We start from the raw sequence: 13,929 nt of genomic DNA on the forward strand, positions 1-13,929 counted from the left end.
CATCACCATTCAATAAGATCATGGCTGATCATTCCCTCAGTACCCCTTTCCTGCTTTCTCTCCATACCCCTTGATCTCTTTAGCCGTAAGGGCCATATCTAACTCCCTCTTGAATATATCCAATGAACTGGCATCAACAACTCTCTGCGGCAGGGAACACCACAGTTTAACAACTCTCTGAGTGAAGAAGTTTCTCCTCATCTCAGTCCTAAATGGCCTACCACTTATCCTAAGACTGTGTCCCCTGGTTCTGGACTTCCCCAACAGTGGGAACAATCTACCCGCATCTAACCTGTCCCGTCCCGTCAGAATCTTATACGTTTCTGAGATCCCCTCTCATCCTTCTAAACTCCAATGTATAAAGGCCCATTTGATCCAGTCTCTCCTCATATGTCAGTCCTGCCATCCCGGGAATCAGTCTGGTGAACCTTCGCTGCATTCCCTCAATAGCAAGAACGTCCTTCCTCAGATTAGCAAAATTGAACACAATATTCCAGATGAGGCCTCACCAAGGCCCTGTATAACTGCAGCAAGACCTCCCTGCTCCTATACTCAAATTCCCTAGCTATGAAGGCCAACATATCATTTGCCTTCTTTACCGCCTGCTGCACCTGTATGCCAACTTTCAATGACTGATGAACCATGACACCCAGGTCTCATTGCACCTCCCCTTTTCCTAATCCGCCACCATTCAGATAATATTCTGTCTTTGTGTTTTTGTCCCCAAAGTGGATAACCTCACATTTATTTGCGCATTCACCCAACCTGTCTAAGTCACCCTGCAGCCTCTTAGCGTCCTCCTCACAGCTCACACCACCACCCAGTTTAGTGTCATCTGCAAACTTGAAGATATTACACTTAATTCCTTCATCCAAATCATGAATGTATATTGTAAAGAGCTGGGGTCCCAGCACTGAGCCCTGCAGCACTCCACTAGTCACTGCCTGCCATTCTGAAAAGGATCAGTTTATCCCGACTCTCTGCTTCCTGTCTGCCAACCAGTTCTCTATCCACGTCAGTATATTACCCCCAACACCATGTGCTTTGATTTTGCACACCCCTCTGAAGTAGCCGCTCTACACCTGTATCCTCCCCTTTCTCCTGCTCCATTATAGAAACATAGAAAATAGGTGCAGGAGCAGGCCATTCAGCCCTTCTAGCCTGCACCGCCATTCAATGAGTTCATGGCTGAACATGAAACTTCAGTACCCCCTTCCTGCTTTCTCGCCATCACTCACTTCACCCCTAACCTTCCACCGAGTAGCCCCACTCCAACTTACTGCCAAGTGCGGATGAAAAGAGGCCCTCAGCAGGTTTCCTTCCTCCCTACCCATTTCCCTCAGAGGCTATTTGCTTTTGAACTGCAACTTACTTTTAAAAAAATACATCAAATAAGACTGAGGAAAGTCTGTCTGCCTCGCTCTAGATGCTGCAATGAAGAGTCTTTAGGATCTTTCTCAATGGATAAATTTAGATGGGCTAAATGGCCTTCCTCGTCTGCAATTATCTTGCGATCCTTGTAACCCTCACCCAATGTGCCTCATTTGTGCTGTTAGCAATAAGAATGTTTACATTCTCGAACTGTCAACAAAGCAGGAGAGAGAGACTTTCTATTTCAAAGTTCAAATCTTTTTTGACAAATAAATATAAGTTACAAGGATAGACTCGGTTTAATATGCGTTTTGATGTCAATAGAACACAAAAGTTACAACATGTGTGTAATCAGTAGTCATGTTTTTCACATTCACACACACACAACCTCCTAAAACTCAATATAGATTTCACCTGAAGTCTGTCCCCTAGCTTTTCTACAAATAACTTAAAAAAAACTAAACAGAAACTGCAGGAAGCTGAAGAAAATTATTCCATCAGGACAGTTAACAGAATGGTATACTGCACAAGCCCAAACTGCACAACCCAAGTTCAGCTATTGGGAGAGACCCTTCTTAACATAGTTCTTGCTGGGTGCAATTTGAACTAACGGTTTAATGCCTCATCCAAAAGACGGCACCTCCGACAGTACAGCATTCCCTCAGGACTGAAGTGGATTGTGTGTTCAAGTCTTTGGAATGGGGTTTGAAACCATAACCTTCTGATTCAGAGGCGAGAGTGCTACCCACTGAACGAAGTCTGACACGATAGCAACAATCAGCTACACATGACATACAGGCCCAGATTTTGCTACCAAAATGACAAGTTTAATGCACATATGGTCATTAGTGTGTAAATCGTCCAGCAACTTGGGGCGAGGAAGAGATAACCCATAAATTGCTGCTCTGCCGTTAGCCTCACGAAAACAGCCACCTCCCCGTGACTTCATTTGCACATTAATTGCCAATTAAACTCGCTGCAAGTTAGGGCTGAAAATTAACAGGACAAGTCCCTTTTTAATGACAAGGTTTACATTTCTGCAATGCCATTCAATCTCTCCAGCCCAGAAAGGGGAACAATTTAAACTGTGGCAATCCATTCCTACAGGTAGTAAATTGTTGTTGGAGATATTTAACATTGTAAATGTTTCAATATTTTTCTTACTTTCTTTTTTTTCTCTCTTAATCCAATGTCTTTCCCTCTCTTTATTTCTCTTTCTGTACTTGAGTCAACTCTAATTCACCCCATTTCCTTCTCCATCGTTCCTCTGTTTCTTTCTCAATCCTTATATCTCATTGGTTAAGGAAACAAACAGTTGGTCCCGTCGTTCACCAAGGTCCCAGATGACCCACTGGCCTCGCCCCGCCATTATCAGCTTATACTTCCTGCAACTTGTAGGGAAAAACATTTGAGCTGAAGGGTGAGGGAAAAAGTCCAGCTGACTGTGCGAGATGCCCAGTTCCAGCAAAGTCTGGCCTGTTCTTTTGGGGTCAGCGATAGGACAAGTGCATAATGGCCAAGCACAATGTCCTTCTATGCTCTATCCAAGGTACAAAACAGAGCAGTTTTTAAAAAAAATACATATTTGAGAACGTGATCTATGAACTTCTGTTTTTGTTTTTATTCAGTTATAAACGAATGGTTTTAAAAATGAATTAAGTTAAGTCTCAGAAACTACTTGAAACAATAAAGGGACCTCAAGTGTGCATCTGAAAGCCAACTTTTAGGGTCGACTACCAGGATATGCACAAATGCAGCCTAGTTGACACACTTGCTAATTGTCATTCTCCCCTGTGACGAACTGCCTGGTGTCTATTTGTAACCTCCCCCCCCCCCAATTCCCCTAACCTGCTGGTGCAGCCAATGCAGAGACTCCCCATGCAGGAAATCATTAGGCACAAACACTCATTATATTTCTCGGAGGGATAATACTAGCTAACTCCATCACACCTGCTTGTATAATTTCAAAGGTTTTCTGAAAAGGTACCTTCCTCACGGGAAACAAAATTGAAGTGGCTGCAACACATAGACAAGTCACTGAGCAGATTATTCAAACAGGAAACGTTAACTTCCTGTATTCAGTGTATGTATGTTTCCCTTCCCTCCGCCCCCACCCCATGGTAAGAAACAAAGCAACCTCCTTAACAGTTTAATGAGATATTTTTATTTGAATTATTATATTTGTTGCTAATCACCCCCCCTCCCCTTTCATCTCCTGAAGTTGCAGACTCTTGATAGGACGAGATTCTAAAGTGCCAGCAGACTTCTGGTACGACAGCCTACTTTGCTGCACGAGGCCTCAGCAGTTAGTGCCAACATACTATTCAGTGCGGGAGGGCATCACAGCTAATAAGCATGTTCACCAGATGTCTGTGCAGGTTCATTTTTCAGCAGCAGTCACTGGACAACAAAATAAAAGCTTGCTACACTAAGTTTATCATGCCAGGGATGTCGCTTTTTACAGCTTCCAAGGTTGCCCAGTTAACCAAATGCTGTGAAGCATGATCAATTCCAAAAGCTTGTGTGCAGCAATTTACTGCACAGATTTTCTCTATGCAGCACATACATCGACACACAGCAAAGATTATTTGGCAACCCTCACCTTAGGGCATTGATATACTGCAGGTTTGATACCTGCATCTGCTGAGAGTGACATGCAGCTGGTCGCAAGCACCATCGGAGCAGGCCGGGAAGCAGAAGGAGCAGCGTGGCGGCATACCACTCCAGGGAGCAGCACGTGCTGGAGCAGGAGAGCAACGGCAGTGAAGAGGGACGTCATCAAGATCCAGGTCGGTGATTGGAGCATGGGCAGGTGCAGCAGGGGCGGTGAGGTCGGGGCGAAGGAGCGGCGAGAGATTGTAGAGGGAAGTGATCGGGGCCCAGGAGAGGCGTGAGTTCGGGGCCAGGGGCCCAGGGGTAGCACGGGCCAGCACACACTGCGATATGTGCACACTCTAGGTCTGTGCAGCAGAGCAGGTCGCCAGTCGTCTTGGTTAATCCTTGCCACTGGACCAAGACCTAGCTCTGTCAAGCCCGTGTGGTGACTGGTGTGCAACGGTCACCACACGTTAAAAAAATCCAAGCACAGGCATCTTCCACCCTTCAAGATTTAGTTTTGACCTGGAATTTTAGGTCCATCATTGAAACACCTGTGAACTTTTTGATGTGGAAACAAGTCATCCTCGATTCGAGGGACTGCCTATGATGATGTGTACTGCTGTCTAGCCAGCAGAGAAACAAACCAGCATCTGACAGTCCCAGTGGCAAACATTAAAAAGATTAAAACCAAAATTTAAAAGTTCCTATGAGGAGAGGCTCAGGTTAATTTTTGATGTCTCAGTGACCTTTTATATGAAAATGCTTTAGAACTGTACACAGTAACTGGATCCAACGGGCATGATGGAAAGACTGCTCTGCATTCTACTCTACCCCTACCGTGATTTTACTGCGTACTCCATCTTGAATCCAAAGACAAATCATCTACTTCCTAACAACCAGTTGAATGAACACGTTTCACTCTAATTGCATACATTCTTCAGCAGACATCTAAAGATCACATAGATGAACTTTAACAATTGTACATCCCTGTTTGGCGTAAAAAGTAAAACGGGGAAGGTGGCTCAACCGTGGCTAACAAGGGAAATTAATTCCAAGGAAGAGGCATACAAATTGCCCAGAAAAAGCAGAAAACCTGAGGGCTGGGAGAAATTTAGAATTCAGCAGAGGAGGGCAAAGGGTTTAATTAGGAGGGGGAAAATAGAGTATGAGAGGAAGCTTGCAGGGAACATAAAAACTGACTGCAAAAGCTTCTATAGATATGTGAAGAGAAAAAGATTAGTGAAGACAAATGTGAGAATCAGGTGAATTTATAATGGGGAACAAAGAAATGGCAGACCAATTGAACAAATACTTTGGTTCTGTCTTCACTAAGGAAGACACAAATAATAACCTTCCGGAAATACTAGGGGACTGAGGGTCTAACGAGAAGGAGGAACAGAAGTAAATCCTTATTAGTCAGGAAATTGTGTTAGGGAAATTGATGGGATTGAAGGCCGATAAATCCCCAGGGCCTGATAAGTACTCTGGGATGCAGCCTAAGAAAATGGCCCTAAAAATAGTGGATGCATTGATGGTCATTTTCCAACATTCTATAGACTCCAAATCAGTTCCTATGGATTGGAGAGTAGCTAATGTAACATCACTTTTTAAAAAAAGGAGGGAGAGAAAACAGGGAATTATAGACCGGTTAGCCTGACATCAGTAGTGGGGAAAAAGTTGGAATCAATTATTAAAGATGTAATAGCAGTGCATTTGGAAAGCAGTGACAGGATCGGTCCAAGTCAGCATGGATTTATGAAAAGGAAATCATGCTTGACAAATCATCTAGAATTTTTTGAGGCTGTAACGAGTAGAGTGGACAAGGGAGAACCAGTGGATGTGGTGCATGTGAACTTTCAAAAGGCTTTTGACAAGGTCCCACACAAGAGATTAGTGTGCAAAATTAAAGCACATGGTATTGGGGGTAATGTATTGACGTGGATAAACAACTGGTTGGCAGACAGGAAGCAAAGAGTAGGAATAAATGGGTCCTTTTCAGAATGGCAGGCAGTGACTAGTGGGGTACCGCAAGGTTCAGTGCTGGGATCCCAGCTATTTACAATATACATTAATGATTTAGACAAAGGTATTGAATGTAATATCGGCAATTTGCAGATGACACAAAGCTGGGTGGCAGTGTGAGCAATGAGGAGGATGCTAAGAGGCTGCAGGGTGATTTGGATAAGTTAGGCGAGTGGGCAAATGCATGGCAGATGCAGTATAATGTAGACAAATGTGAGGTTATCCACTTTGATGGCAAAAACAAGGCGGCAGAATATTGTGGCAGATTGCAATGGTACATCAGTCATTGAAAGTTGGCATGCAGATATAGCAGGCGGTGAAGGGGGCAAATGGCATGTTGGCCTTCATAGCGAGAGGATGTGAGTATAGGAGAAGGGAAGTCTTACTGCAGTTATATAGGGCCTTGGTGAGGCCACACCTTCAATATTGTGTACAGTTTTGGTCTCCTAATCTAAAGAAAGACATTCTTGCTATTCAGTAAGTGCAACGAAGGTTCACCAGACTGATTCCCACGATGGCAGGACTGACATAGGAAGAAAGACTGGATCGACTAGGCTTATATTCAATGGAATTTAGAAGAATGAGAAGAATCATAGAAACAGAAATTCTGACAGGATTGGACAGGTTAAATGCAGGAAGAATGTTCCTGATGTTGGGGAAGCCCAGAACCAGGGGTCACAGTTTAAGGGTAAGGGGTAAGCCATTTAGGATCGCGATGAGGAGAAACTTCTTCACTCAGAGAATTGTGAACCTGTGGAATTCTCTACCACAGAAAGTTGTTGAGGCCAGTTCGTTAGATGTATTCAAAAGGGAGTTAGATATGACCCTTACGGCTAAAGAGATCAAGTGGTATGGAGAGAAAGCAGGAATGGGGTACTGAAGTTGCATGATCAGATTGAATGGTGGTGCAGGCTCGAAGGGCCGAATGGCCTACTCCTGCACTTCTATGATCCTTACAGCCTTGGTTGATTGTGTTTGACCGCTTTTATACAAGGTGTCCGGTGTAAGACAACAGCAATTTTTTTTGTCTCATTTCTTCTGCTAATAACTGTACTTGCAAACTGCTCCAAGATGGCTAAAAAAACTGCTTGACCATTTTTAATGACCCACAATACTGTGCAAAGTCAAAAAACTTTTGGTTTCCATATTTACGAAAAGATATACTTGCTTTGGAGGCAGTTCAGAGAAGGTTCACTTGGTTGATTCCAGGAATGAGGGGGTTGACTTATGAGGAAAGGTTGAGTAGGTTGGGCCTCTACTCATTGGAATTCAGAAGAATGAGAGGTGACCTTATCAAAATGTATAAGATTATGAGGGGGCTTGACAAGGTGGATGCAGAGAGGATGTTTCGACTGATGGGGGAGACTAGAACGAGAGGGCATGATCTTCGAATAAGGGGCTGCCCATTTAAAAGAGAAATGAGGAGAAACAACTTCTCTCAGAGGGTTGTAAATCTGTGGAATTCACTGCCTCAGAGAGCTGTAGAAGCTGGGACATTGAATAAATTTAAGACCGAAATAGACAGTTTCTTAAACGATAAGGAGATAAGGGGTTATGGGCAGCAGGCAGGGAAGTGGAGCTGAGTTCATGATCAGATCAGACATGATCTTATTGAATGGCGGAGCAGGCTCGAGGGGCCGTATGGCCTACCCCTGTTCCTATTTCTTATGTTTTTACGTTATGTTCTTATGAATTTTAACATCTCACAGCTGCGAAGAGACATTTTCACAGGCAGTAAGAGACGTCCTTAAATTGTCTACGAATTGTGAAGAAAGCTGCAACTGTGGTGATAAGAAATGAGAAGACCTAATTCATGGGAAGAAATAGTTTAAGAATATTCCTTTGTTTCAATGCTAGCCCATTGCATACATAGGTTGGGCAGATATAACAGTATAAAACAGTTTAAAATAGCTGTAACACGTGGCATAGGGGGCTGAGACCTGGGCACCTGGTTAGTAGCCAAGAGAATCATGGGTTAAATCTTACAATTGCTGACCACGGTTTGATGTGAGTGTCTTTGTTTCTTTTAATCAACAAGGGTCAAAATCAACAATTTTAACCGTTATAAAAGGATTTAACAGGATAGGTTATTTCGACCTAATAATTAAGAAATTATTGTGCATTTAATGCTATCATAAATTGCTTGCATTTTTTAAAATTATTCTAAGTAAAGATAATCCCCGGATTGGGATAGATGAAGAAACATCCTGTATCTGCATTGTTTGGTCTCAAGTTTGAACTCTGAAAGTGTAGTCAAGTCGTAAATACGTCTTGACTCTGTTTAGTGAAAAGAAAACAAAATTTTACAGGATAAGAACCTATTTTTATAAAAGATAAGTCTTACACCTGTAAATGTGTTTTATAGAATTATCTAGTCACTTTCACATTTAGCATTACTGATGTCAGCCTGTAGACTTCATGCAAGAAGCTGCCTCAAAGCCTCTCCACACACCTGCCCAAGAAATGAAAAAGCTCCAGTAAACCTATTACACCCACAGTAACAGATTGGACCCAGGTTGGAGATATGCCCATGCCACTCACATTCACTGCTTCCTTTAAATATACTTGAACCGTCCTCTGCCTTGCTGCCCAGACTCTGCTTTACATGCCAGCAGGTATGTCTACATCCCTTCCACCTGCTAAAAATTACTTCTTCTGTGCACCCCTCCCCTCAATCCTCCCTCCATCCATCATATCCGACCTCAAGGTTTCTCTCTGCACAACTCTCTTCATTCTCACCCTCCCTCCACCACATTGTTTCCCAACCCGATTCCCTTCACTTCCTCTCCATCTCCATCTCCATCTCTCCCCCTTACGTGACACCCGACCCAACACTTTCTCCTCTCCTCCTCAGCCTGTCTCCTCCCTCCACACCCCAACCAACACTTGCTCCTCCCCTCACACCCCAACCAACACGTTCTGCTCCCCTCCTCCCTCTACACCCCATCGAACACTTTCTACACCCCACCCAACACTTCCTCCTCCCCTCCTTAGCCTATCTCCTCCCATCCTTTCTCTACACCCAACCCAAAACTGTCTCCTCCCCATCTGTCTCCACGCCTCACACCCCACCCATGGCAACCTTTCATCCCTCCCCCCCACCACCTCTTCTCGCTCTCAGACGCTTCCTTCAACAAAGCATGCTCTACTCTCTCCGAACCACCTGTGCACGTGTCTTCAGGTATTTCAGGTTCCCCTCCTCCTCGAGTAGCACCAGCTCCCTGATCCCCCCCCCGGGCCCCGGTCAAACACTGAGCCCTCGGTCCCAGCCCCCCCTCCCCGGGCCTGGGTCAAACACTGAGCCCTCGGTCCCCGCCTGGGTCAAACACTGAGCCCTCGGCCCCCGGCTCAGCACGCGGTGACCGGGGGCTATGAATAGAGCCGCCGCCGCCGCCTCACCGAACACTTACCATGCCCGTCTCCGGCCCCTCCGCTCGCCTCCCGTTAAACTCCGGCCCAAACTTTCGCTCGCAGCACCGCCCCCACCGCCGGACGTGACGCGATCGCACCAAGCGCGCGCCCAGGGAGTTTTTTTTGAATGGGACGGTGGCCACGCGGCACCCGAGCTTCAAAACCCAGCTCCACTCTCAACGCAACAACTACAACTTGTATTTTTTTTTTTGTAGCGTCTTTTAGGGCAGCAAAACGTTCCAAGGCGCTTCACGGGAGAGTTATCAAAGAAAATTTGACACCGCGCCACATAAGGAGAAATTAGGGCAGGTGACCAAAAGCTGGATCAAAGAGGGTCTTGAAGGAGGAAAGAAAGACTTGCATTTACATAGCACCTTTCACAACCGCCGGACGTCTCAAAGTGTTTTACAGCCAATGAAGTACTTTTGGAGTGCAGTCACTGTTGTAAAATGGGAAACGCAGCAGCCAACCTGTGCACAGCAAGCCCCCGAAACAGCAATGTGATAATGACCAGATAATCTGATTTTTTTTTTGTGATGTTGATTGAGAGATAAATATTGGCCAGGACACCGCGGAAAAGAAAGGTTTAGGCACGGAGTTCCAGAGCTTAGGGCCCAGACAACAGAAGGCACGGCCACCGATGGTGGAGCAATTGAAATTGAGGATGCTCAAGAGGCCAGAATTAGAGGAGTGCAGACATCTGGGTGGTGGAGATTACAGAGATAAGGAGGGGCAAGGGCATGGAGGTATTTGAAATCGAGGATGAGAATTTTAAAATCAAACCGTTGCTTAACTGGGAGTCAATGTAGAGATCAGTGAGCACAGGGGTAAGTCAAAAGTGGACAGCGGAAACGTTACAAGGACACCCTCAAAGCCTCCATGATAAAGTGCAACATCCCCACTGACATCTGGGAGTTCCTGGCCAAAGACCACCCTAAGTGGAGGAAGTGCATCGAGGTGGGCGCTGAGCTTCTCGAGTCTCGTCGCCAAGAGCATGCAGAAATCAAGCGCAGGCAGTGGAAAGAGCGTGCGGCAAACCAGTCCCACCCAACCCTTCCCTCAACGACTCTGTCCCACCTGTGACAGAGACTGTGGTTCTCGTATTGGACTGTACAGCCACCTAAGAACTCATGTTAAGAGTGGAAGCAAGTCTTCCTCGATCCCGAGGAACTGCCTATGATGAATGGGGCTTGGTGTGAGTTAGGACACGGGCACAGAAGGTGGCCATTCGGTCCATTGTGCCTGTGTCAGCTCTTTGGCAGAGCAATCCAGTTAGTCCCACTCCCCTGCTCTTTCCCTGTAGCCCTGTTTTTTTCTTATCCAATTCCCTTTTGAAAGTCACTGAATCTGTGTTAAAATGTTTCCTCACTTCACCTCTTTTTTTTTGACAATCACCTTAAATCTTTGTCCACTTGCTACTGACATTCACAGAGTGACCATAATATGGTAGAATTCTTTATTAAGATGGAGAGTGACACAGTTAATTCAGAGACTAGGGTCCTGAACTTAAAGAAAGGTAACTTCGATGGTATGAGACGTGAATTGGCTAGAATAGACTGGCGAATGATACTTAAGGGGTTGACGATAGATAGGCAATGGCAAACATTTAAAGATCACATAGATGAACTTCAACAATTGTACATCCCTGTCTGGAGTAAAAATAAAACGGGGAAGGTGGCTCAACCATGGCTAACAAGGGAAATTAAGGATAGTGTTAAATCCAAGGAAGAGGCATATAAATTGGCCAGAAAAAGCAGCAAACCTGAGGACTGTGAGAAATTTAGAATTCAGCAGAGGAGCACAAAGGGTTTAATTAGGAGGGGGAAAATAGAGTATGAGAGGAAGCTTGCCGGGAACATAAAAGCTGACTGCAAAAGCTTCTATAGATATGTGAAGAGAAAAAGATTAGTGAAGACAAACGTAGGTCCCTTGCAGTCAGATTGAAGTGAATTTATAATGGGGAACAAAGAAATGGCAAACCAGTTGAACAAATACTTTGGTTCTGTCTTCACGAAGGAAGACACAAATAACCTTCCAGAACTATTAGGGGACCGAGGGTCTAGTGGGAAGGAGGAATTGAAGGAAATCCTTATTAGGCGGGAAATTGATGGGATTGAAGGCCGATAAATCCCCGGGTTTGATAGTCTGCATCCCAGAGTACTTAAGGAAGTGGCCTGATAAATAGTGGATGCAGTGGTGATCATTTTCCAACAGTCTATCGACTCTGGATTAGTTCCTATGGACTGAGGGTAGCTAATGTAACACCACTTTTTAAAAAAGGAGGGAGAGAGAAAACGGGGAATTATAGACCGGTTAGCCTGACATCAGTAGTGGGGAAAGTGTTGGAATCAATTATTAAAGATGAAATAGCAGCGCATTTGGAAAGCAGTGACAGAATCAGTCCAAGTCAGCATGGATTTATGAAAGGGAAATCATGCTTGACAAATCTTCTGGAATTTTTTGAGGATGTAACTAGTAGAGTGGACAAGGGAGAACCAGTGGATCTGGTGTATTTGGACTTTCAAAAGGCTTTCGACAAGATCCCACACAAGAGATTGGTGTGCAAAATTAAAGCACATGGTATTCGGGGTAACGTACTGACGTGGATAGAGAACTGGTTGGCAGACAGGAAGCAGAAGGTCGGGATAAACGGGTCCTTTTCAGAATTGCAGGCAGTGACTAGTGGGGTGCCGCAGGGCTCAGTGGTGGGACCCCAGCTATTTCCAATATACATTAACGATTTAGATGAAGGAATTGAGTGTATTAACTCCAAGTTTGCAGATGACACGAAGCTAGGTGGCGGTGTGAGCTGTGAGGAGGACGCTAAGAGGCTGCAGGGTGACTTCGACAAGTTAGGTGAGTGGGCAAATGCATAGCAGATGCAGTATAATGTGGATAAATGTGAGGTTATCCACTTTGGGGGCAAAAACACGAAGGCAGAATATTATCTGAATGGTGGCAGATTAGGAAAAGTGGAGGTGCATCGAGATCTGGGTGTCATGGTACATCAGTCATTGAAAGTTGACATGCAGGTACAGCAGGCGGTGAAGAAGGCAAATGGTATGTTGGCCTTCATAGATAGGGGATTTAAGTACAGGAACAGTGAGGTCTTACTGCAGTTGTACAGGGCCTTGGTGAGGCCTCACCTGGAATATTGTGTTCAGTTTTGGTCTCCTAATCTGAGGAAGGACGTTCTTGCTATTGAGGGAGTGCAATGAAGGTTCACCAGACTGATTCCTGGGATGGCAGGACTGACATATGAGGAGAGACTGGATCGACTGGGCTTGTATTCACTGGAGTTTAGAAGGATGAGAGGGGATCTCATCGAAACATATAACACTCTGACGGGACTGGACAGGTTAGATGCAGGAAGAATGTTCCTGATGTTGGGGTAGTCCAGAACCAGGGGACACAGTCTTAGGATAAGGGGTAAGCCATTTAGGACTGAGATGAGGAGAAACTTCTTCACTAAGAGAGTTGTTAACCTGTGGAATTCCCTACCGCAGAGAATTGTTGATGCCAGTTCATTGGATATATTCAAGAGGGAGTTAGATGTGGCCCTTACTGCAAAAGCGATCAAGGGGTATGGAGAGAAAGCAGGAAAGGGGTACTGAGGTGAATGATCAGCCATGATCTTATTGAATGTTGGTGCAGGCTCAAAGGGCCGAATGGCCTACTCCTGCACCTATTTTCTATGTTTCTATCCCACTAGCTCTCATGTCTGCCACATCACTTTCCACCATTCATCTAAAACATTATCCTATTACCAATCACATGGCATCAACCCTCCTTGCTTTCTGGAGGGACTGTTCCCTGCATCAGATCATTGTTCTTTCCTATTCAACCAAAGCAGATGCAACACCTGTTCAGTCAAGCAACAACAACTTGCATTTATATAGCACCTTTAATTTAGAACCCAGCAGAGGAGGACAAAGGGTTTGATTAGGGCAGGGAAAATGGAGTACGAGAAGAAGCTTGCAGAGAACATTAAGACGGATTGCAAAAGTTTCTATAGATATGTAAAGAGAAAAAGGTTAGTAAAGACAAATGTAGGTCCCCTGCAGTCAGAATCAGGGGAAGTCATAACGGGGAACAAAGAAATGGCGGACCAATTGAACAAGTACTTTGGTTCGGTATTCACTGAGGAGGACACAAACAACCTTCCGGATCTAAAAGGGGTCGGAGGGTCTAGTAAGGAGGAGGAACTGAGGGAAATCCTTATTAGTCGGGAAATTGTGTTGGGGAAATTGATGGGATTGAAGGCCGATAAATCCCCAGGGCCTGATGGACTGCATCCCAGAGTACTTAAGGAGGTGGCCTTGGAAATAGTGGATGCATTGACAGTCATTTTCCAACATTCCATTGACTCTGGATCAGTTCCTATGGAGTGGAGGGTAGCCAATGTAACCCCACTTTTTAAAAAAGGAGGGAGCGAGAAAACAGGGAATTATAGACTGGTCAGCCTGACATCGGTAGTGGGTAAAATGATGGAATCAATTATTAAGGATGTCATAGCAGTGCATTTGG

At 44.9% G+C, this 13,929-nt stretch overlaps 1 protein-coding gene across 4 annotated transcripts in view; it reads right to left on the reverse strand.

Moving 5' to 3' along the window:
* setx (senataxin) overlaps positions 1–9,485 on the reverse strand; it is a 96,263-nt gene extending 86,778 nt beyond the window's left edge. For all 4 annotated transcript variants that reach the window (XM_070863856.1, XM_070863851.1, XM_070863853.1 and 1 more), the window contains exon 1: positions 9,402–9,485. The gene's annotated coding sequence lies outside the window, so the exon portion shown is untranslated. The remainder of the gene's footprint in view (positions 1–9,401) is intronic.
* Positions 9,486–13,929: the final 4,444 nt, after the last annotated feature.

This window comes from Pristiophorus japonicus, chromosome 20, assembly GCF_044704955.1.
Source record: "Pristiophorus japonicus isolate sPriJap1 chromosome 20, sPriJap1.hap1, whole genome shotgun sequence".
Classification (NCBI taxonomy): domain Eukaryota; kingdom Metazoa; phylum Chordata; class Chondrichthyes; family Pristiophoridae; genus Pristiophorus; species Pristiophorus japonicus.